Source organism: Protopterus annectens, chromosome 6.part0 (genome assembly GCF_019279795.1).
Source record: "Protopterus annectens isolate FY-2018-M chromosome 6.part0, PAN1.0, whole genome shotgun sequence".
In the NCBI taxonomy this organism is placed as follows: domain Eukaryota; kingdom Metazoa; phylum Chordata; order Ceratodontiformes; family Protopteridae; genus Protopterus; species Protopterus annectens.
The window spans coordinates 252,838,892-252,861,964 of NC_056737.1; the positions used below are offsets into that span (position 1 = coordinate 252,838,892).

Here is a 23,073-nt window from a genome sequence, read left to right on the forward strand (position 1 = left end):
TGCTGTGAGGCGACAATGCTAACTGCTGCACCACCGAGGCTTATATTGGAAATTGAGGGGAAAAATCTTTGCACAAGGAAGCCTTAGTCAACAAAATGGAAAATTTTTTCCCCACTTTGGGCTACTGAATTTAATCACGTTTCCTTTTCAAGTGTACTGGACTTTTTATTTAAAGGATTTTGACAAAATTGTTGGTAATAATCTTTTAGAATGCCCGTCATGTCTACGTCAACTTTATATGTAGACAGAAGTGGCTAATTTAGTGAAATCAGGCCTGCTAAGCTTTTCCTAAGAGGTATTTTTCTTGTAAAGTGTCCTTTATGAATCCCTTTCCAGCCCAAACACCTCAAGATCTTAATTTTTTTGATTAATTTTTTTTGTTTCTTTAGAACTAGCAGATACTCATAATTTAATCTGGTGTTCATGAAAAATATTTTCTAGTGACTGTAACATCAGCCATGCATTTTGAAATGTCATGTTTTGTTATCACAAAAGCCTTTCACTGCATTTCATAAGGACAACATGTAATGTATTGATTAATTTCAAGGGTGACACTGTATTTGACTTTTCTTATATATTATATTATATTATATTATATTACTTGAGTCCCACTTTTCATTGCACACCATGAGAACAAAGGGGAGAAACTTGTACCACCTTAATGTTGGTATATAACTTTCTTCCTAGAAAAGAAGCACTTCAGTAAGAATCCCAGTGTTTTTATATTGGAAAGACGGAGAGAGAGTTCAGGAAAAGACTATACGAACACTCTTATGACATAGAGAAAAAGAAGGAAAATAATGCCTTTTACAAGCATTCATTAAATTGTCCAAATTACAACCTCAAATTTATAATTCTTGAACAAGTGTTACAAAATGAAAGGGGTGGAGACTGGGAAGCTGTTTTGGAATCCAAAGAATTAACCTGGCAACTGAGATTAGATGCGAACAAAACCCCAGGCTTAAATGATACTTTAAGTATAAGCTCAGTTTTAAAACTAAGGAGAGCTAGACTTTAACATGCAGTATAGGAAGACCCCCATATTTATTGACTTATTCCCTAAAACCAACTTTTAAAACATTTTTAAAACAGTTTTTAGAAAAATGTTCCTTTTTAGTATATTTATTGTATATTTACATATGTTTTGCTGCTATACAACTTTTTATTATGTATTGGCTGATTGAAAAGTTATCAATTCTGCGTGGCTTATTTTATATGATTTTCAATATAATTTGCTTCCTTTATCCTTATACTCCTCCCCCCCCCCTTCCCTTCCTTTCCCTTTCCAAGATGGTTGTGTACAAAAAGTGCAATTTTAATATGTTGCACTGATCTAGATTTGGATATGATGCAATTAAATGTATTGTATAAGTTATGTTTTTTTAAAAAAAGAAAAATTCCTACGTGAATTTCAAGCAACATAATACTGTAGGTTATTAGGATACAATGTATGAAACAATGCTCATACTTTTAAACAAACATTTTTAAGTATTTATAAAACATTGCAACTTTAAGAAATCATTTACATATTTAATGAATCAACTTGCAATTAAGCGAATGTATATAAACTGTCATTTTTGCTGCTTTTATTGTTACTTGATAAAGCTCGGTAGGATCCGAGTGAAAGCGCTTGTGTTACACGTTGTGGTTCGTGTTTTGTGGAGGAATAAACTTGGTATTTTTTACAACAGCATTGGAATTATTGCTTCCGCTCAGCCATTCTGGAATTTGTTGTTCCTGGTTTTTGGCGTTCTCAACTTTGTTCTAAGAATCCCAGTGTCTTTCACAGAGGGAAGAGGGGAACCAATAATATCATTTGAGCTGGTAGACTAACATCTGGTAGATGAGACTTTTAGGTAATGTGTTTTGGCATATGCAGCTCCTGGTTCCTTTTGAAATTCTAGGGCCTGTAAGTGAGACCAGGGACTACTGAGACTGAAAGTACAAATACTGTGAATATATGCTGAGTCCAAGGTTGCAACACCTCAGAGTATTGCCCTTACCCAGAGTTACAGCAGTCTTGGAGTTTTAAGTAACAAGGGTCTGGGGGCACAGGTTTCCCCTGCAGAAATGCTCTAATGGGAATATACCACTCTTCAAGATTTACTCTGTTTGTTTTGCAAGAACACTTTATTTTTAATAGTTGCATACTAATGTTTTAATTCATTGATTCAATAAAGTAGTTGGTGTTTAAATTTGCTGAATAAATTAATTAATACTTGGGGGAATATTTCAGCAGAGGAGCTAGGTAATACTTGGTTCACAAAAAGCATTGCAGTTATTTATAATTTGCTTCTGCATGGGTTATGTAATTTTTGTGTTTTTAGAAGTGCAGGTATACAGCAGTTGATTAACAAAAATTATTTGAGCTGCATAGATGTTATCCATATGTTGCTGTGGTACAAAACTGATGTTAATCTTAAAGGAAGGTGGTGCTGAAAGAAAGTTCCTGAGTGGAGGAAAGGTGTCTCCATCATTTTGCTGTTACCCAAATGTAGGTCTTCCACTTCACATATAACCAGCCAGGGGATATCAACGCAGTAACTCACCAAGTGGTAATGAAATTAATTCAAAATAAAAGTGAGAGGCCCTTGACAGGGAAGACTGAGTAGTACAGCATTATGTCTGCTTCTGATGACTTCTTGTTTGTGCTACCATGTTATGGGCATCAGGCTATTGCTTTTCTTTGCTAAACCTGACAAATCAGGTTCAGTTTTCATTGGCATATCGTGCCCTAGCAGGGTGCTGCTACAAGGTACTTTGACCTAAGAGCAGCATGCATTGACCTTTTAACTTTGGTAAGCACTTGCTGCATTCTCATTGCAGTTTTGTATTTTCTATAGCTGTGATTTTTCTCATGTGATGTTCACTACAGGAATCAGCTGTGAGTAGTACAGAGGTGCTGATCATAACACTGGATATTCACAAATGGCTTCTACAGCAGGTTCTCAAGTTTATTCTCCCTTCCCTTGATGTTTTTTTCTGGAGCCTTGTCCATCACTGTCTTATGAGTATCATTGTAACCCATTGGGACCCTGAATAAATGTATGAAGCTGGTATGAATGGGAGAGAACTGCTGTTATATATTTTTCGATCAGTGGCTTGACATTGGTAGGGGAGTGATCCCTTGAGAATGACTGCTAGAAGAATTATGGCCTCTGCTAACTGCTGCTGTCCAGAGTGGCTTGTCTTGTCATTTGGATATGTAGCTAGACATGCTGTTTAATATCCAGTGCTATGTTGACTGTGTGACGAAAGTAGGTACTGGCAGCACAGCTAGCTGGAATTTTGTAAATAATTATATGTCATTTGTGAATATCAAACTGATTTATACAAGATGCTTGTGTTACAAATGTACTAGAACTGTGTGTCATACAAGATGCTGGTGTTACAAATGTATTAGAACTGTATGGTATGTGTATATCAGGCTGATTTGTATAGATGTTTGAGTTGAAAAGGTATTTCTAAAGTATCCACAGAGTGCCCTACTGCAGAGAAATATCTCATTCTTCTATGAAAAATCTCCCACTGTATGAAATAGAAAAGGTGACAAGCCTAATGCTTTGCAGTGAAAGAAGTGTGTTGCCAGGTTTTGGGCTATATGACTCACATTCAATAATATTACACAGAAAACTTTTAAGACATGTAAAAGTGAAAGGAAGACTTGAGGAGTAAAAGAAAGATGAGCTGCAGTACAAAACTGCATCATTTTCCTGTCACTTTTGTCGTAGTAGTGGTTTATGTACTTTAAATGGAAGAAGAACTGGCAGATTTATTTTTACTGCATGGATAGAAAAAGAGTAAAGAATGGTTACTGTTTTGCTGCTGTCAGTCCCCTAGTGTTTGTCAGTAAGATTATTAGCTTTTCTGATTTAATCCTGAGTGTTTTATTTATATGGCCATCTTTTTTTAATGAAACTGTATATAAAATAGAGCTGCAGATTTTTTTTTCAGTTCAAGAGAAGAGCTGGCATCTATTTATTTTTTTCTTAACCCACGGGGTGCTTTTTTCTGTCACTGTCTAGCATTGTTATATTTTATAACTATTCATACAGACAGCCTTTCATGCTTTTGTAATGCACACTTTTTTCTTTCTCCTAAATTGATTATACAGGAGAAGTTTCTAACTTATGTTTTCTGGAATTTCTGCAGACTGAGAACACAGCATACGTTTAGCTGACTTGAGTAATATTGTATAATATGTCACAGCAGATTTGCAGGACAGAAAAGTCTGTTATTAATGCTTTGGTTTCAGACTAATTTATAGATAACATTTTTGCTGAGGTATATTTCATAGGTTCACAGGTAAGTAGTAGGCTAGCTGCCCTTGAGGGCCTAACCAGTTTCCCTTTTTGTGCTCAAATTAATCTATCCCATTTGGTTAAAGACTGACCTTACCCATCCCATTGTCAATAATTATAAATGAACCCTAAATAGAATAAATGGGATCATACCATGGATAATTTGAGGGTACACATGCATGGGATAAAGCATTTAGGAGCTGCCTTTCTCTATTATTAGTGCAGAAGCCAGTCCTGCGGTAAAGTTTCTGTTTTCCATCCATAAATCTAAGCTGTGCTTGAATATGGACTGGGATGAGTTTTGTTTTATGTGGATGGTGAGTCTGTTCCAGAACAGCAATACTCTCAGTGAGATATACCTGTCCCTCCAAACCATTCTGTTGATGTTGCAAAAGAGGTTTATATCAACTGACTGAGTATTTCTGATGGCATTTGACTTTCTGATGAATGACAAACCTGTAGCCCTATGCTACAACCCACACAGCCCAAGTTTCGGTATTGCCTCAGACATTGGAAAAGCTGGGTGGGTGAGGATAGCAGTGACTGTCTGACTCCAGTATGCCCGTCCTATTGTTATGGAATGGTGGTTTCAGCTAGCCATTTACCACTAATGCAACTGAGGCTTGTAAGGCACCAGAATGTTCAGAACAGGGGACGTGGTCTTGATACTCTCAAGCCAGTGACAGTAGCTGTCATTAGCATGTGAATGGTAATATACTTATGCATGGTAAGGGCATAGGAGGCTGTCCGGTGATACAGATGCTCATGTCAGCCACCAGGGGTAGAGAGAGGGCACAAAATAGAAATGTAATAATTGCCGGGATGGTGATGAGAGCGCAGGCCATCTGTACAATGAACTGGGCGATGGCCTGTCCAATTAGATGTCGCCTTCACACTCAGTGAACAAATGGGCTCAAGGCTGATGGGGGTTGGGGGTTGGGGCTTGATGGTTGGCAGGCACTGAGACAAAAGAAACCTAAAAATAAGTATGGCAGACTTATTCTCAATATCTCTCCTACCTTTTTTTTATATATATTTTTGGATTTTTTTAACTAATTTTCCTCCTTTCATCAGGACTCCTGTGAGTCCTTTGATGAGCATAAGGATGTTTGCACTTGGTACATAATATGATTTGATCAACTGTGGTCCAGAGAGAAGCCCCTGACAGTTGTACCATGTATCATTTCTGCCATCTTTCAGGGGTCTACTTCACATACCAGAAATACCACATAACCGAAGACAAGATGACCAAGATGAGAACGCCAAAACTCCAAATAAATGAACATCCACATAGCCGAAAAGTTGCCAAGGGTAAGAAACAACTGGGCCAACAAGGGGAGATTTACCCTCTTCCCCAATGGAGTGCGACCCTGGAGTTGGTATATTTAGTTGGGGGAGCACAGCCTTCCACCTGGGTAGGTTGTAGATGGTGCAGTGTATTCTCTCTTAGTTTTTGGCCCAGTGGTTACTTACCCTGGGAAACTTGGCTATGTGGACATTAGTTTATTTGGAGTTTTGGTGTTCTCAACACGGTCATCTGGTCTTCAGTTATGTAGTATTTTGGGTATGTGAAGTAGAACCTCTGGCAGCTGATCAGTGAAAGTGGTTGCAGATAACCATGGGCTCAAGACTGCAGTGTGAGGCATAACACAGTGGTTAGACATACTTCAGTAAATTATGATGTATAGATGGTACATCTCAGCTGTGCAGCACAGAACTGTCAGACATGAGGAGGGGTCTACAGAACTGCAAGGTATATTCAGGTTTGGTAGTAGGAATTTTCATACTCCTGGCTATAGGTATAGTAGCTGCCCCTCTCACCGATGCTGTCTGCAGTTGTGTGCTACAATAGTTGCAAGAGTTGAGCATTTTTTCATTGTAGTTAAGCCATGTATGCCTGTACAAAGCACCAGCAGCAGCAGTATGCAAATAGGCTAGACAAACAGCTCTGTTTCTGAGTGGTTACAAGGCATTTCTGTGGAAGGGTTGGCACATTGCAACGCAATGTGGACTATGCTACCCCATATTGACATTCATTGATAACTTTAATGTCCATGAAGTGGCAAGACAACAAGCCATTTTGTCTATTGAGCAAGTTTACATAACCAATATTTGTCTTGAGAGCAATTCTAACTTATTTCAGGATGGAGTTTCCCTATATTCCATCAAGACATATAAGAATGAGCTTTATTTAATTTTCACCATCAAGCAATGTTATTTCTAAAACATACAATAGATTTTTTTTTTGCAAGATGCAAGCCCCCCTGCTCCCCCAAGTGTTAGACCAACCTCCTCACCCTCCCTATCTTACATATACCATCTCCATGGTAACACTACAATGGGAAAAGGTGAGGAAAACCAACTGGAGAGCTCTTTGGCTCACATAATACAAGTCACAGTGGTCTAACAAGTGTGATAAAACAAAATTGTTCAGAAGCCACTCGCTTGCAAATGCAGCGAAGCATACCTGAGCCTGTCATGAAGCATTTGTACTGACTGGCTTCTCACCCGTATACAGTGTGCGTGCAGGTACCATTCCTCATTGGCCATCAGATACTGATTCAAACTATAATTGGTAGCACTTCTAGTGGTGGGTGCCGAATCACATGATGTCTTCATCTACTTGCCCCAGAATGCTAAAAGTGATTTTCCAGATGAATTAAGTTCTTTCAGTACTGAATTTTAGCTTCAAGAAAGTTTCTTGTACATTAATAATTATTTTTTTTTATGGTGGATAATGAAGGTTTGACAGTCTAAGCTAGCACCTTAAAAGAAAAATTGAAACTGTACTTTGAAATTGATAACATAGGAAAGGAAAATATTTTAACAAAAATGAATGTATACCATTATTTTCATAACAGAAACTAGACTAAACTTAGTGGTAAAATATCACCCTGAATTCAATTAGTAGATACAACTATAGTTGTCGTTAAGAAATCCTATGAGCACTCGCAAGGCAGGGTACTCTTTGATACGTCTTAGTCTTTGCTCATGCATTCCCAGTTGGATGGGATTATTCTAGAGAAAGCATGTTTGTTTTTAGTTATGTTGAAATGGGCATCTACTGAGAAGTATGCCTCCCTCATTGTGACATAAGTATGAGGTTTGCTTTCAGGAGAGTTTGTTAGCCCGGGAGAGCAGTGGCCATTATTCATAAGCATAAAGGTTAAGATGTTAAGCAGAAACAAAGCTCTAGGAATGACAGGAAGACAGTTTGCTCTGATTATAGAGACACAGCAATGTTCTTGATGACTAGACAAAGAAACTAATTGCAGAACCATATTTTCAGTAACTTGGATCAATGAATTGTTATGGGCTGAGCTTGGTGCAGTGGCTAGGAGGACATATTCTAATCTTTGTAGAAGCACACTTTCAACAATTGCCATTCTGGTGTCATTTCTTAGAAATGTTGTGCAATGCCTGTCAAGCTGTATATTTGTATGATAATTAAAGTCAAGAAGCTGACCAGTCCATATTCCTAAAAATGTATGCATGTTGGCCAATGGAAGTTCCCATGTGGTCTTTAAAGAAGCAGTCAGAAATATAAAATAGTCGTTGAGGATTACTGAGTAGCGTTAAAGTAGTTTTGGAGAAATTTATAAATAATTTATTATTTTAAAGTCAGGATGCTACTTGGTTTAAATATGTTCCTAGCAAGACAGTCAACCCCGATGGATGCACCAGATAAAATGCTCCAAATCCGGACACAGTAATACTAGTAAGCTGACAGAATCAAATTTATTTTAAGCTCAACAACACAAATAAGCTTTTCGTCAGTGTTCCACACCAACTTCATCAGAAAAACAACAAACCATTTCTACATGCACCTCATTAAATAACCAATTAAAACACCTGACTACTTAGCAATTAAGCCAATACATTCCAAAACAAGCTCACAGCCCTTCACTAGAGACTCAACTTACTAAACTACCCATTAAAAAAGTATCATATTTATAAAAGCCCTACTGAAACAAAAGGAATTAATCTGGCAGTTAAAACTGGAAACGTATCATTATCCAGGCTTAAATGGAATGTTATCCATTTCTTGCATTTTAAAATTAAGGAGTCTGGATAGGTGATTAATTGTATTTTATTTTAACAGATTTATTTATTATAAAATAGTTGCTATGACTTGTTTTTACTTTATTTCAGTAGGGCTTTTATTAATATGATACTTTTTTAATGGGTAGTTTAGTAAGTTGAGTCTCTAGTGAAGGGCTGTGAGCTTGTTTTGGAATGTATTGGCTTAATTGCTAAGTAGTCAAGTGTTTTAATTGGCTATTTAATGAGGTACATGTAGAAATGGTTTGTGTTTTTCTAATGAAGTTGGTGTGGAACACTGACGAAAAGCTTATTTGTGTTGTTGAGCTTAAAATAAGTTTGATTCTGTCAGCTTACTAGTATCACTGTGCCCGGATTTGGAGCATTTTATCTGCTGCATCCAACGAGGTTGACTGTCTTGCTGGCTTCCTATTTTAGTTTTGGTTTGTCCTTTTGATTATCTAGTTTCCTGTGGTTTTTGTTGTTTGGGAGCTATGGCTGACGCACAACCTGAGTCTACCCCTCAGGCGGAAGCGGAGGATTTAACTGTCTTGATTAATTTACTTACCCAGAAAGTTGACTATCTTTCAAGGCGTATGGATGATTTGGTGGGGTCTTCGCAACCTATGTTTGGAAGCGACACCTTCCAGGTGAGGACTCCTTCCACCAACCTCGCTGGGGCTCAACTTTATTTCATGTCAGGTACAGCAACAGACGGGTGTGGTGCGAATGCGATTGGTGAACAATTGCAGAATAGATCCACAGGGATTGACTGTAGACTTCCTGCTGTTTCACCACATTTGGATATCGGCAGATCAGATGCAGCCGGTACAATAGAAAAAACGGGGACGAGTGGTTCACTGCAAGGCCAGGTACAGTCTAACTTAAATACTTGGTTAAACCGGCCTTTTTTGTTTAACGAAGGATTAGAAGGGAGCCATAGTAATCGAGGCTCCCTAGGGGATGAAGATCTAGCGCACAAATTAAACATGTTTGACTACAAACTAATTAAGCTGAGAAAGCTACAATTGGAAGTAGCTTACTTTGAGGAGTGCCAGCGGTCTAAAGTGGCTTCTAAGGGACTCTGATCCTGGCAGTATCCAACAGGCTTAGAGGAAGGCTCTACATTCCATAAAGATTTTCTTTCGTTGTTTGATAGGCATGGGTTTGAACTACTGAATTTGATTTGCAAGCATTATAAAGAGGCCATCAGTACATTGTCTGGGGAGCTCACTATTCTTGATGAAACTGTAAGACATGATTCCAATTTTATCAATATAGATTCGATTACGACCGCATTTTCACCAGCATTGACCAGCAATTACACAAAATTAAATCTAATAAAATCAGGAAACTTCAGAGGGACTTGAAAGCTTACAGGGAGGGGGTGGCCTACCCCAAACCACTGAGATCCCAAGGCAATTTTTTAGCCTTCACGGTTGGGTCCGTTGGTCCCTTGTTAGGCATTGCTGCCCCTAGGACCAATTGGTCGCCATTTGGGAATGAAGTGGATGCCCCTGGTGATGCAATACAACAGAATCAGACCCAGCATAGTGACCGATCGTCTTCTAGGAATCAACCCACCAAACCAGCACTAGAAGTTGAGGACCAAAATTTTCAGGACAATGCCTCAACCCATCAACCATCTCCGGGGAGGAGGCAGACATACAGGACCAGGAGGAGGAATTAGGCTTACCTACTTTTTCTACAGTATTTCCAGCTACAGGCCCATGCCAGATTGTTACCAACACTGGGAAGGACTTTAAGATTTACAACTATTCAGAGTTTATTTTTATCCCACCCTTAGTGGATCTTCTTGCAAAGGGTTTGACATTTGTGCCTAGTAGGAGGGCAGATGTGACCAATACTTTGATTGATTTCAAGCTCTTCATTAGAAAGCTTAATTTGCAGCTTATTTTTGGCGAACAGGCCATGACATCGAAGGATTTTCAGGTTCCCAGTACATTCAACCTTCCTTTTTACCACTCTTTATGTCTTTTTGACCGTTTGTGTGACTTTGACCTACGTCCACTTACTGAAATGTAAACGTAATGTCAATTTTAACATCAGTAAAGATGAAAAACGCTTGTTAGAATTGTTAACCAACTCATCCGTGAGGGTTATGCAACCCGATAAGGGGGGAGGATTGGTAGTTATGGAAGAGGTTGATTACATCAGGAGAATGGAAAATATTTTGGCATCCGAAACCTACAAGGAGGTTTCGAAAAATGAGTTGAATCAGAGTGTGACCAGGGTCTGTTCTTATTTTAATGACATGTTTGAAGTGTTTCATTTTATTTGCACACCTAACCCCATTATACATGTCCTGTTTGGTAATCCGAAGATTCACAAGAGTGTGCATGATCCCCCCATGTGCCAACTTGTGAGTGCTAGGGGCAGTGTAATTTATGCTGGGGTGAAAGTGGTTGACACAATTTTGAAAAAGTATGTGTCCAGCGAGTCCCACATTTCCAAAGATTCCTGGTCATTTCCCGAGAGGGTCAATCACATCCCCTTTATAGGGGAGAGCAATTTTTTGACAATTGATGTCATAGATTTATACTTTTCCATCCTTCATTCCACAGCGTTAGAATGGATTGAAGCCATCATGACCATCAAACAGGCACCTGCCGAGGACATCTTGATGTTGAGGGAGTTATTAGACATCATTTTGACCTGCAATTTTTTCTCCTTCAACCACCCCTGGTTCCACCAATTAATAGGGGTCCCGATGGGATCTCCCTGTTGGGCCAGCATTGCCAATTTGGTGATGACATACTGGGAGAGGGAGTTTGTTTTTACCAATCCTATTATCCAGGAAAAATCCCTTCTTTACACTAGGTTTTTGGATGATATTTTTATCATCCTACAAGGGGAGAGGGAAGTGGCTGAGACACTACTGGATGGGTTTAATGCCTCCACAAATTTTTTGAAATTTACATTTAATTTTTCTAAGGAGAGGATCTCTTCCTTAGATGTGGAGTTATTGAAGGACATCTCCTCAGGTTGTTTCATTGCTAAAATCTATCGTAAAGCAACCTTTTCTAACAGTTATTTACACTTTGAGAGCAGCCACCCCTTTCACCAGAAGAGGTCTATAGTAAAGGGACAGTTGGTTAGGGTGGCGAGGATGGTGTCTAAGTTCAGCAACTTCCTCGAAGAATGTGAGTTTATTCGAAGCCTCTTTCTGAATAGGGGATACCCGGAACATCTTATTTCGGAAGTGGTCAGGGAAGTTAGCGGTAAGAGGGAGAATGGGTTCTACACACCAATTTTGGGTAATGGTGTAGCACTCCAGAATCCCGAGCCATCTCAAGTGCAAACTCATGCGAATTACCTTTGCAGTTTCATCACAACTTTCAATGTTGACGCACGGGATATTTCCTCCATTATTAGGAAAAATTGGAATATTTTACGTTTAGAAATGCAAAGTAACCCACAGTTTGAGAACACGCCTAAGGTGGTGTTCAGGAGGGGGTTGAATCTAAAAGGTATCCTACAGATGAAATCGAACCAAACCCCAGTCAAGGGGATGTACAAATGTAATATGTGTAAATACTGTAGGTTTATTAAAGCAGGGACCTTCTCCAGTATTGGTGAAATTACATACCCCATCAGGGGTAGATTTAATTGTGCCAGCCCTCATGTGGTATACTTGGCTAGATGCTCTTCATGCCCGGTGTTCTGTATAGGAAAAACTGACAAGAAGTTATATGAACAGCTCTATGAACACCTATATGCCATTAAAAAAAGAGAAGATGGAGAATGCTCTTGCAAGGCATGTCAAGGAGCATCCTGGTCATGAATTTACCTTTTTGATTATTGATCAGTTCCTTCCAACAGGGGGGGTCCAGACACGTTATTGCTAGAACAAAAGGAATTAATCTGGCAGTTAAAACTGGAAGCGTATCATTATCCAGGCTTAAATGGAATGTTATCCATTTGTTGCATTTTAAAATTAAGGAGTCTGGATAGGTGATTAATTGTATTTTATTTTAACAGATTTATATATTATATAATAGTTGCTATGACTTGTTTTTGCTTTATTTCAGTAGGGCTTTTATAAATATGATACTTTTTTAATGGGTAGTTTAGTAAGTTGAGTCTCTAGTGAAGGGCTGTGAGCTTGTTTTGGAATGTATTGGCTTAATTGCTAAGTAGTCAGGTGTTTTAATTGGCTATTTAATGAGGTGCATGTAGAAATGATTTGTTGTTTTTCTGATGAAGTTGGTGTGGAACACTGACGAAAAGCTTATTTGTGTTGTTGAACTTAAAATACATTTGATTCTGTCAGCTTACTAGTATCACTGTGTCTGGATTTGGAGCATTTTATCTGGTGCATCCATCGAGGTTGACTGTCTTGCTGGCTTCCTATTTCAGCTTTGGTTTGTCCTTTTGATTATCTAGTTTCCTATTAAATATGTTCCTGCTAGGTTTGAAGCCTGATGAAGAACATCAGACCTTTTGTAGTGAACAACTGTTCAGACCATTAATATTCCAAAACAAGAGTGAAGTCATTTGGTCTAAATTATCAAAAACAATTTTTGTATAATAATATAAAGACATTTTGAAAAAAATAAAGAAAAATCTGACTTGTGACCATTTGATAAGAAATATAAGAAAATATGATAAAACCAAAGATAAAAATCTTAAACTTATAAAAAAATTATACGGTGCCAAACAACTGGATATACAAACAAATATATAATATCCATAACTCAGTGTGATTCCCTAGACTAATTTGAATAAATTCATGATTTATCTGCTGATTTTTGCATTTTAAATCTTTTTCAAGTAGCCCTGATATTGTACTGTTTTCTGATTGCTGAGAACTGCACTTTTGATAAGCTTTACTGGCAGTGTTACTATGTAAGTTGCTATTTTGTATATTTGCTGTTACTGAATTGTTTTATTCTTGCAATTTTGGCCCTGATAAAGGGATTCTATACAGTTTGCTTTGTTTTAGGGTCTACTTCAGAAAGACGAAAACGCAAACTCTCGTACGCTCACATGAACAAATAATCAGAAACTCGAAAGTGGTATTTTGGGATCACAGTACAGTGAAGATCGGAATATTTGCCCTTTCCTCACTGTAGTGCGATCTCGGAGTAGGAATATATAATTTTGAGTTTTTGATTATTCACTCATGTGAACGTTCGAGAGTTTGTGTTTTCGATTTTATGACATAGACCCTTGTTTTATGCACCTGTATAAATCTGGCGTGTCTGAGATGCTCTTGGCTGATTTCCACAGAACTCAGCAACACTTGGTGCCCTCACCTGAGCCCCTGAAGGGATTTTCTTGCATCAAGCGCCATATAGGCACAAGCTAGTACTTGTATTTAAAAGTCACACTTCCAGAAGCCATTTTTTGTGATTGACTACTGATTTCTTGTTTTATTTGTCCATTTATCTGTATTTAAGAATAAAATTACTGCATTTACTCAAACTGTCTTGTTATTACTCTGATTGATTGACTTGAAATTGCTTTATCTAGCTAGTTTGTTAAGGTTGTTTTGTGGTAGCATACACACTCAAGCAATCTTTCTTGTGCTTTTACATTAAGGGAACTGGAATATTCCATCTAGTGGTAGTAGGTAGTGGCCTGGTGTATCTGAGTTGTCAAACACAGATGTTAACCTATAAAACTAGCACTGGGACTGAAATCTGCAGTTTAGTGACACACAAAGTCAAGCTCAGATCAGATCAGTTAGCTTGCACGGCAGATATCACCAATATCATATCCTAGCACTGTTCAACTCTATTCTTTAACCCTAGAGATCACTCTAGAAGACCTCTGTAAAACCCAGTCCTCATACTCTAATAGTCCACCCTAATACAGGCCTGGACATCATGGATATGCAGTTTCCAAATGTCTCCATAGTCAGCTTGGTAGATATGGGCATCCCGAGACAATGTAGCAATTGTCTCATGATAACTGACAACCTTTTAATCCTTAACGAAACCAACACAGTATGCGAGAGATGTACATATACAATTTCCTTGGAGGCAGAAATCTTGCATACAAACAAGGTTGTCAAGAACACACACACACGCGCACACACACACACACACACACACACTACATCTACCAGACATAGTGTCCACACACACAGACCGTCTTATGCTGAGGCGCTAAAAAGCAATCTGCCCAAATTCAAAGGTCTCAAAAGCCTGCAAACAGCTATGCCTGTTCTCAGCAATCTCTAAAGCATGCACCAAAAGTAACACCAAACACTGCACATAAGCATACACTCAATGGACCTACAGAACCAAAGCCCATAAGGCAAGCAAATAATTTACCCAGGATTTTTGTCATAAGGGACTCCATTGTATGACACGCAGATGCCCCACTTACTGTACTGGACAAGGAAAAGATCACAGTCAATTGCTCATCTGGAGCAAGGATCCACCAAGTTACATGCGCTCACGCAAAGTCATTGCACCACAGGCACCAGTATGATTCTATCATAGCCCGTGCGGGCATAAATGACCTGAGACATACCCCTCTGGATTATATGAAAAGAGGCATTATGATCCTCACTGAATATGTGTCTCAGACTGCATTACATAGAGCAGCATTCTACCTTCACCAATGATTATACCAAAGTATGAACAAAAAACAATTTACTTTAACAATTTTCTTAGTTTCTGGTGTGAGTCCAGGGGGCTTCAACATCTGTCAGCCTGAGATGACATGGTCAACAGACCACATTTTTTTTAACCAAAGATGGCCTGCACCTGTTCCCCTCTGGGCTACAAGATTTTGGCTAAAATTTTATCCATCCCTTAGACCCTTTTAGGCAATACCAAAGTGATAAACCTACCAACCTACCAACATAGCAAATAAAACCTAAAGGTGTTTGCTGTTCAGTGGTAGGAGCCTTAACAAGAAACTCCACACCCTGCAAGCTCTTTGCAATGTGGAGAATATAGACATCTGTTCCATTACCAAGTCATGGTTTAAAGCTGCAGAAAGTACTCTGACAGTGCAAGGCTACAGTGCCTTCCACACATTTGGATCATCAGCTGCGCAGATAGGGACTAAAGGTGGAGGTGTCTTGATCTACATTAGCAAAAGGTATACCTCAAGGTTAGTTAAACATGATGATATCCCAGAGTTCATCCACATGCATATCACCTAAGACAGAGTCCCTTACCATATCTTAGCAAGCTTTAGGTCATCATGTGTGGCCCAAGAATCCCACAACTCTTATCTAGACCTAGCGGCTCCATCCGGCCAAACAATTAATTCATGAGAGACTTTATAGACTGGGAAACATACACTGCCACCAACATGCAGGCACAATGTTTCCTGGACTTTATTAACACAAATACCCTTGATCAATTAGTGCGCACTTTAACCAGAGTTGCAAACGTACTTTGACCTTCTTCTCATCATTATGGGAGAGTACTTCACCCCCGCCCCCACCATGTTATATCCTCACTGGTGAGACTGGATCACAAAACTGTCTCATTCAAATAAAAAATCAACTTGGAAAACCCAGCCAAACCTGTTACAGTTAGAAACTATTGTAAAGCAAATGATGTCCTCTTAAGCTACAATTTGTCTAAGTTCAATGCCCTGCCCACCGCAGCATTGACAACAGCTTATGTAGAATTATTTACAGGAACACTGTACAAACATGTATATGGCTGCATAGAAGCTGTTGTACTTACCAGAAGTAAGCCCAAAACAAACCTCCCAAAAAACCCACACTGGTGGAATAATAATCCCAGCAGGGTGTATAACAAAAGGAAAAAAGTCAGGCCAAAGTCAAAAAGAGCAACTCTCATAATGACAAGAACTCACTAATAAAACTAAACAGGAAACTAAGAGGACTAATTAAATTCAAGACCAATTACAAGGTCCAGATAGCATCTCAGGCTAAAGGCAACCGTAAGGCCTTATACAGCTATTTCTGAAACCTCAAGGGTAGCACACAACAGTGGGCTAAACTGATAGTAAATGGTGCCACCTTTTACTGAGCAGGGTGACATAGCAAATCTACCAGCTGACAAATATAGCTCAAATTTTAACCCCCATGCCCCACCCTGCCTCCCCCAATGAAATTCCTACCAGCATACCTCCCCCCAAGATAGATGGATATGGGAAAGAGAGAGGAGACATATCTCAAAGTGTATAAGAGAAAGACTTATTGTTTCCTACCTGTTAAGAAGCCAGCACTCACTCATAAGCTGGTTACTGATATCCCAAGCATACATTGTATACTCTGTGCTTATCCAGAAAATGCTGTATTCTGAAAAGCATTGTGTGGACTGAACTGAAAAAAGATTATTGGTATTACCTTTCCAGTAGGAATCCTGGTGCTGATGCACTACTTTCTTAAGAACCTTACCCACAAATCAAAGGGAAGATTTGAGATTGGTCAGTTGTTATCTAGATATTACGTTCAACTCACTTTTTTGAGAACAAAAATAGTCATTGACTTCTTTAGTTTCATAATTTGGGTCATTCTGCATTTACACCACAAGGCTATAAAATAATGCAGAACCCTTTAAAACATACATTACTTTCTAATTCGTTTAAAATCATCTAACTTTATTTTAAAACCACTTAAGTAATGTCACTATATGCGTGTTCAGTGGTAAGTTTTTACATAAATATAGAATACGTAATAGTTAAATACTGTTTTTCCTAATCTTTCTTTTTTAAATGTAAAAAGAGACCTCTGGGTCTTATGTTGTCTAGTTCTGTTTTCAATTCAAGGACTAAAAACATTCTTAATACAAAAATTTCCACTGCTTTATATGCAGGACATAACTTACCCACTAACACACACACACACACACACACACACACACACACACACACACACACACACACACACACACACACACACACACAAAACCTACTGTAATTTCTGAAGTTTCTCTCTGTTACACTGTTAGTAAATGTTACCCGAATGAGCTGAGGTGGAAATAATTTGTCATCTAATGAGGTGAGGATAGTGTGGTAATGGTAGGGCAAGGATCCAGTCTGCACATAGTAGAATACATACTGGAAGCCATGAAGTAAAATCATCTTATTTGGAAATGGAAAACTCCCACCAGCTTGATGATTGTCTTAACTCTGTATGACCACTGCAGTAACCATAGTGAGCATATTGTAGGACATTAAATCTAATCTGGATGAGCCTGGTAAATTACTAAGCAAATAGATCATGCAGTTTACTAAATAAAACTTTCCAGGTGGTAAAAAACTCTAGAGTGCACAACCTTCCCGTCATCAGGAGGAGTACTGATGGACAGTTTGCTGAGATGCCCCTCGACATTTACTACTTAGTTTTATTCTGGGAGACTTCAATATATATTTCAAAAGGTGGTAGTCCAGAGCAAGCATGTCCTCAAGCAAACCTGAACACCTCCATTTTCACTCATAGAACTCATAGTTAAGCCATGGTTTATGGAGAACTAGGTTGTGGACTGGTCATACAGCTTTCAGACCAAAATATGTAGCAAAGACGTTCATAGGTTCATACGTAGGCTAACTGCTCTTAGCTATTTTAAACCTAGCCAATTACCCAATGTGAGAATTAAACCCTGCACTTTATGTCTGTAAGGTAAACTTCTTAAGCATTATGCCAACTTCCCACCAGTTATAGGTCTCAACTCACTCTCCAGTACCAGTTGGTATTACAGACCTGAGCAAGATGGGGTATAAAATGTCTGGGATGATTGGACCAAGTCATCTTCATTGCAGATTCCACAATCTGGGGTTTCTACTTTGGAATGGTCTGCAGTGAACCAAACTGTTTAGTTATCTGATGAAATGGTAGTATTAATGTGTAAGCCCCTGGTAGCAACACCATCTTAGAAGACCATCTGTAGAGTATGTCAGGAAAGGTTTACTTTCAAATAGTCAAGGACCCCAACAATGAAATCTAAAATCACAAGGGGAGCATACCAACAACCCAAATGTCTGTCCCGACTCTTTCTACCCATAAATAATCCTTGTGGATTTCTGTCATTGGTTTGTGTGCACAGGATTGATTAAAGCTTTTATAACAAGCCTAAGTGAGGCTGTGCTCATGTGCAAGGAGAAAGTATTGGAAATGACATACAGATGATATCTGAATCTTGGTTAAGCTCCTACATGTGCAGTATCCCTGTACACAACTTACATTCTTGAATGGAAGCAGGGTGATGTAAAAATATATAAAATATATATATATATATATATATATATATATGGGTCTAGGTTACAACGTCGACAGATGAGAAGACCGACAGCGAAATCACCGACGCGAGAAGATCGATGGATGAAAACACCGACGCGGAGAACACCGAGATGGGGAAAGGATGTGTAAGTATGCGGTAGTGACGGACGTTAGGGTGCGAGTAAGGTAAGTGTGTGATGTTGGCGGTCTGTAGGGGTAGGGGTGGGTTAAGTGAGTTAGGGTTAGGGCGCGAGTTAGGTAGGGGTGCAGTAGTGAATGTTTTGGGTTAGGGGCGGGTTAAGTGAGTTAGGGTTAGGGCGCGAGTTAGGTAAGGGTGTAGTAGTGAATGTTTTCGGTTAGGTCAGGCTTAAGTGAGTTAGGGTTAGGCACGGTTAGGTAAGGGTGCAGTAGTGAATTTGTTTGGGTTAGGGGTGGGTTAAGTGAGTTAGGGTCAGGAGCGGGTTAGGTTAGTGTGCGATAGTGACGGACCTTAGGGTTAGGGTTTCGTTAGGGTAGTGGATAGTTGTGTATGTAAGGTTTAGTGTTTGTTTGTTAGGATTTATGTGTGCTTGTGTTGTGTGTGTGGTTTTTGATCAGGGAATTTGTTTTGTTTATTGGTTGTTGTGATGATGTGTTGAGTGTGTGTGGTGTCGTGTTTGTGAGCTGTCGATGATGTGGTGTCGGTGATGTCGTTGTCGATGTTGTGTGCTGTCGGTGTTATAACCTAGAACCATATATATATATATATATATATATATATATATATATATATATATATATATATATATATATACACGCACACATATACATACACACACACATACATACATACACGTACAGTCTGTATGGCAGGATTCATTTGCACTGCTTGTGTTTATTTATTTGGACTGTAGAAGTATATTCTGGAAACTGGGATTTTTATAAAATATTTACAACCATCAGTTTCTCAATGTATTCAACAACTGAACATACTAGATATGCCTTCCTTCATGTAACACAAGACATTTATGACTTTTTCATCCACCCATGCACTTAATCACTGAAAATGTTTAAAGGCTAGTAATAATAATAAATGTGTTCTTCCTTTGCTGGAAATATTAAACTGTGCACATAATATTTATATGAATAAAATGTTGAAGTACGTGATTATGTTTCAGCTTGTATGTTTCGTGATTCTTAACACTGCTATGCTTTATGTAAAACAGTCTGATGCCATTTAAGTTACAGCACAATTATTCTTCCCACATAAAATCTTTTTTAAACAGAAATTTACATAAAGATATTAAGAGGAAAGATAATATTATTCACATATGACTATTATGGAAATACTGGAATATATTATGTTAGTGTGTGTGTGTGTGTGTGTGTGTGTGTGTGTGTGTGTGTGTGTGTGTGTGTCAGTGTGTGTGTGTCAGTGTCAGTTATTTTGACGTTGTTACATATTTACTTCCCACATCACATTTCATACCATAACTGGTTTATGAGCATGTGGAATGTGATTGCTGCATACAGTTAGGGAATCTGAAAATGGTTTACAAAGTAAAGCATTCATTGTAGCAAGGAGAGTACCTTGTTTAAGACGAAAATGTGTTAAGTGGTGTTCGGTAGAGAGCAGAACCATTTTTTTAGAACATGTGATGCCCATAGCATTTTTCTGCAGTTGTAATTCTTAGATACACAGACAGTGAGTAAAACAGTTGGAGAGCAAAATTGTACCTATTAATTAAAAACAGATTCTTATGAAGGGTAGAAAGTATAAAAAGTTGTACTAAATTGAGTACAGCATTTAAATATGACTGCAAAAAGTTATGTGCTTTATTCCTGTGGCCATATGACTATGCATTAGTTACCATTTTGGTCTTTCTGTTCAGCTGTAAAACAGCCTTAAGGAAGCCACACTTTGGAGCACTGAAAGAAATGTGCAGACATTCCGATGTTTTTGAAAACTTCTGGCAGGAGCAGGAACAGCTGAGATGCCAGAAAGATTGCAAATATGTTTTTAAACTGACTTCAGGCAAATTTTAAGTTGAACAGATAGCTGAACTCATGGTTGGGATTAACTGAGAGGTTCATCTGAAACAGAAAACTTTACTTTTATTTCGACCTTGGCACTAAACATTTCCCTGTACATATTTCTGTACACAGTGCCTTGGTTAACTTCTGAAACTAAGACTTATTTTGTTTTTAGCATCCATTAAAACAGTCATTTGAGTTTGAATTATTATGTTTAGTTGAACCTTTAACTTTAAAATTAGTGTTTTTTAGCTCCCCCCAGCCCAGTGTACAGTGATACAACACTATTCTGCAGAACTAGAACCTGGGTTCAGGGGAGGAGATTGGATTGAGCAGTTTTTGACGCTCCCCCGGATTCTCAAAAGCTTGCATGGCGTGCATGATTAGTGTAAGAGGAAATTTTGCCAATATGGCAGCCGAGCGATCCACATACGTGCTCGTTTGATGTGTGCGAGCACTCTAGCACTGGTGCTGCATGTTCCCAGCTCCCGTATGCAAATTACCCCATTTGCAGGTGAAAACCTTGCAAATAAGGTAAATCTGCCATCCAGGAAGCAGGAATCAGGGCGTGCAGGACTAGCGTAATATGCAGAAATGTACTCGGTTAGTAATAGAGTATGGTACTGCAAAATCCAAAACGGGGACATGACACCCCCAAATAAAGGCTGCATATCATTGAGGAAGCATGCCAATGGCCAAGTAGAAGGCCATTGGCATTGCAAACAATTCAAAATGTACAAAATACAACTTTTATTATATGTCCGCCAATCACGGCCGTTGAAGCATAGGGCAGCGGCGCGCAAATGGGATCGTTGGGGAAATAAGAAAATGAACCTAAAAAAAGCAGTCTAACTAAAATCAGTATTCCGCCCAAGTCAATGGCAGGCAAAAGACAACCTGGCCAGTGAATAGTGGTTGCTAAGGGGGGAGGCACAGTGTAACACATGTAGCTATGCATTAGCAGGCAATCCTATGCAAATGAGGAGAAGGATAGTGAATCCCGGTTTTCCCCAGCATGTGAGGCAGGTCCCAACAGTGTAAGAGTATGAATAGCTGAGTGCAAGACTAGGAGGTAGGTGACATCATGGGTGGGTGTGTCAGGCATACTGTCAGTGGATTGGAGCCCTGTGGTTCGGGGTTGCACCCAGATTAGCACAGTGAAGCTAGGGGGGTGTGTCTAAACTGACCCAGCACTTATGACAAAGTGTAAGCGGGCGTGCGTGCTGCGCAACGGGATCTACAAGAAGATAAAGGAAGTGAACCCAGGAAATAGCAGAAGTGTGCACATTGGAGTACACCGATTGAGCGCCCCCAGGCTGAAACAGAAGGGCAATGGGAAGGGAAAGCAGCAGTAGGTAGTTAAGCAAGGGGTACTAGGTTTGCTGCCAGGTGAAACATATCAGAACCAGCCAATTACACAGGCAGCAGACCAGCCCAGCCCAGAATGCCACTATAAACTAGGCAAACACCTACCCCTCTGTTTTTTACCACACCCTACACCACTGATGTAAACAAGCGGGGAACTTTTAACGCTCACAACAGCAAAATGTTAGGGGCTGCAATAGCTATCATATAACTTGTGGAAGAGTCTGAGGGTGGTGAGGATGTGAATGCAGCTGACCAACCCACAGTGGAGGAGAGAGAGAAGAGTGTACAGACCCAGGGTAACCTACCAAGGGCTACATGAGCTGGAGACAATGGAGTGCTATAGGGTGGACAGGGATCTACTACTGAAAATTGTTGAGCCGTGCCGGCCACACCTGACACACAGAACTAACAAAGGGGAACCCATCCCAGTGGAAATGAAGATATGTGTAGGCCTAAGAATACTAGCTACAGGTACCTTCCAAAGGCCAACTGGGGATATGATGGGGATCTCACAGGCATCAGCATCCAGGGTACTCCACCAGTTCCTGGATGCCATGGCAGCACTTTGGTGAGCACATATATTTCCCCCTCACCCATGAGGCGTTGGCCAGCAATATGCATCTCTAACACCAAGTAGCAGAATACCCTGAGGTAGTGGGTGCAATAGACTGCACGCACATATGCATCAAAGCACCACTTGGTGAGCAGGGAAGGGTCTACATCAATCGCAAGGGCTTCCCCTCCATCAACTGCCAGGTTGTGTGTGATGCCCAGGGCATAATACTGAATGTGTGTGCTGGCTGCCCTGGAAGTTATCACGATTCCCACATCTGGCATCTGATGCAGCTGTACCACAAATTTGCCAATGGGGACATCCCACATGGTCACCTAGTAGGGGATGCTGGATACACACTGGAGCCATGGTTGATGACACCCATCAGAAACACATCACACACCCGAACCAGAACTTCATAATGATGCACACGTACAAACAAGAATCATAATAGAGCATGTGTTTGGGATGCTCAAGTCATGGTTCCATTGCCTGGACACATCCGGTGGACCTTGCAGTACTCACCAACTACATGTACCCAAATCGTCCTTGTATGTGCCGTGCTACACAATATGATCCTGCGGAAACAGCTGTAGCACGAGCAGCAAGGGGCAGGG

General features: G+C 39.5%; 1 protein-coding gene across 1 annotated transcript in view; it reads left to right on the plus strand.

The window, feature by feature from the left end:
* Positions 1 to 23,073, plus strand: part of DPH6 (diphthamine biosynthesis 6) — a 2,556,557-nt gene that overhangs the window by 895,284 nt on the left and 1,638,200 nt on the right. The gene's annotated exons all lie outside the window — the stretch shown is intronic.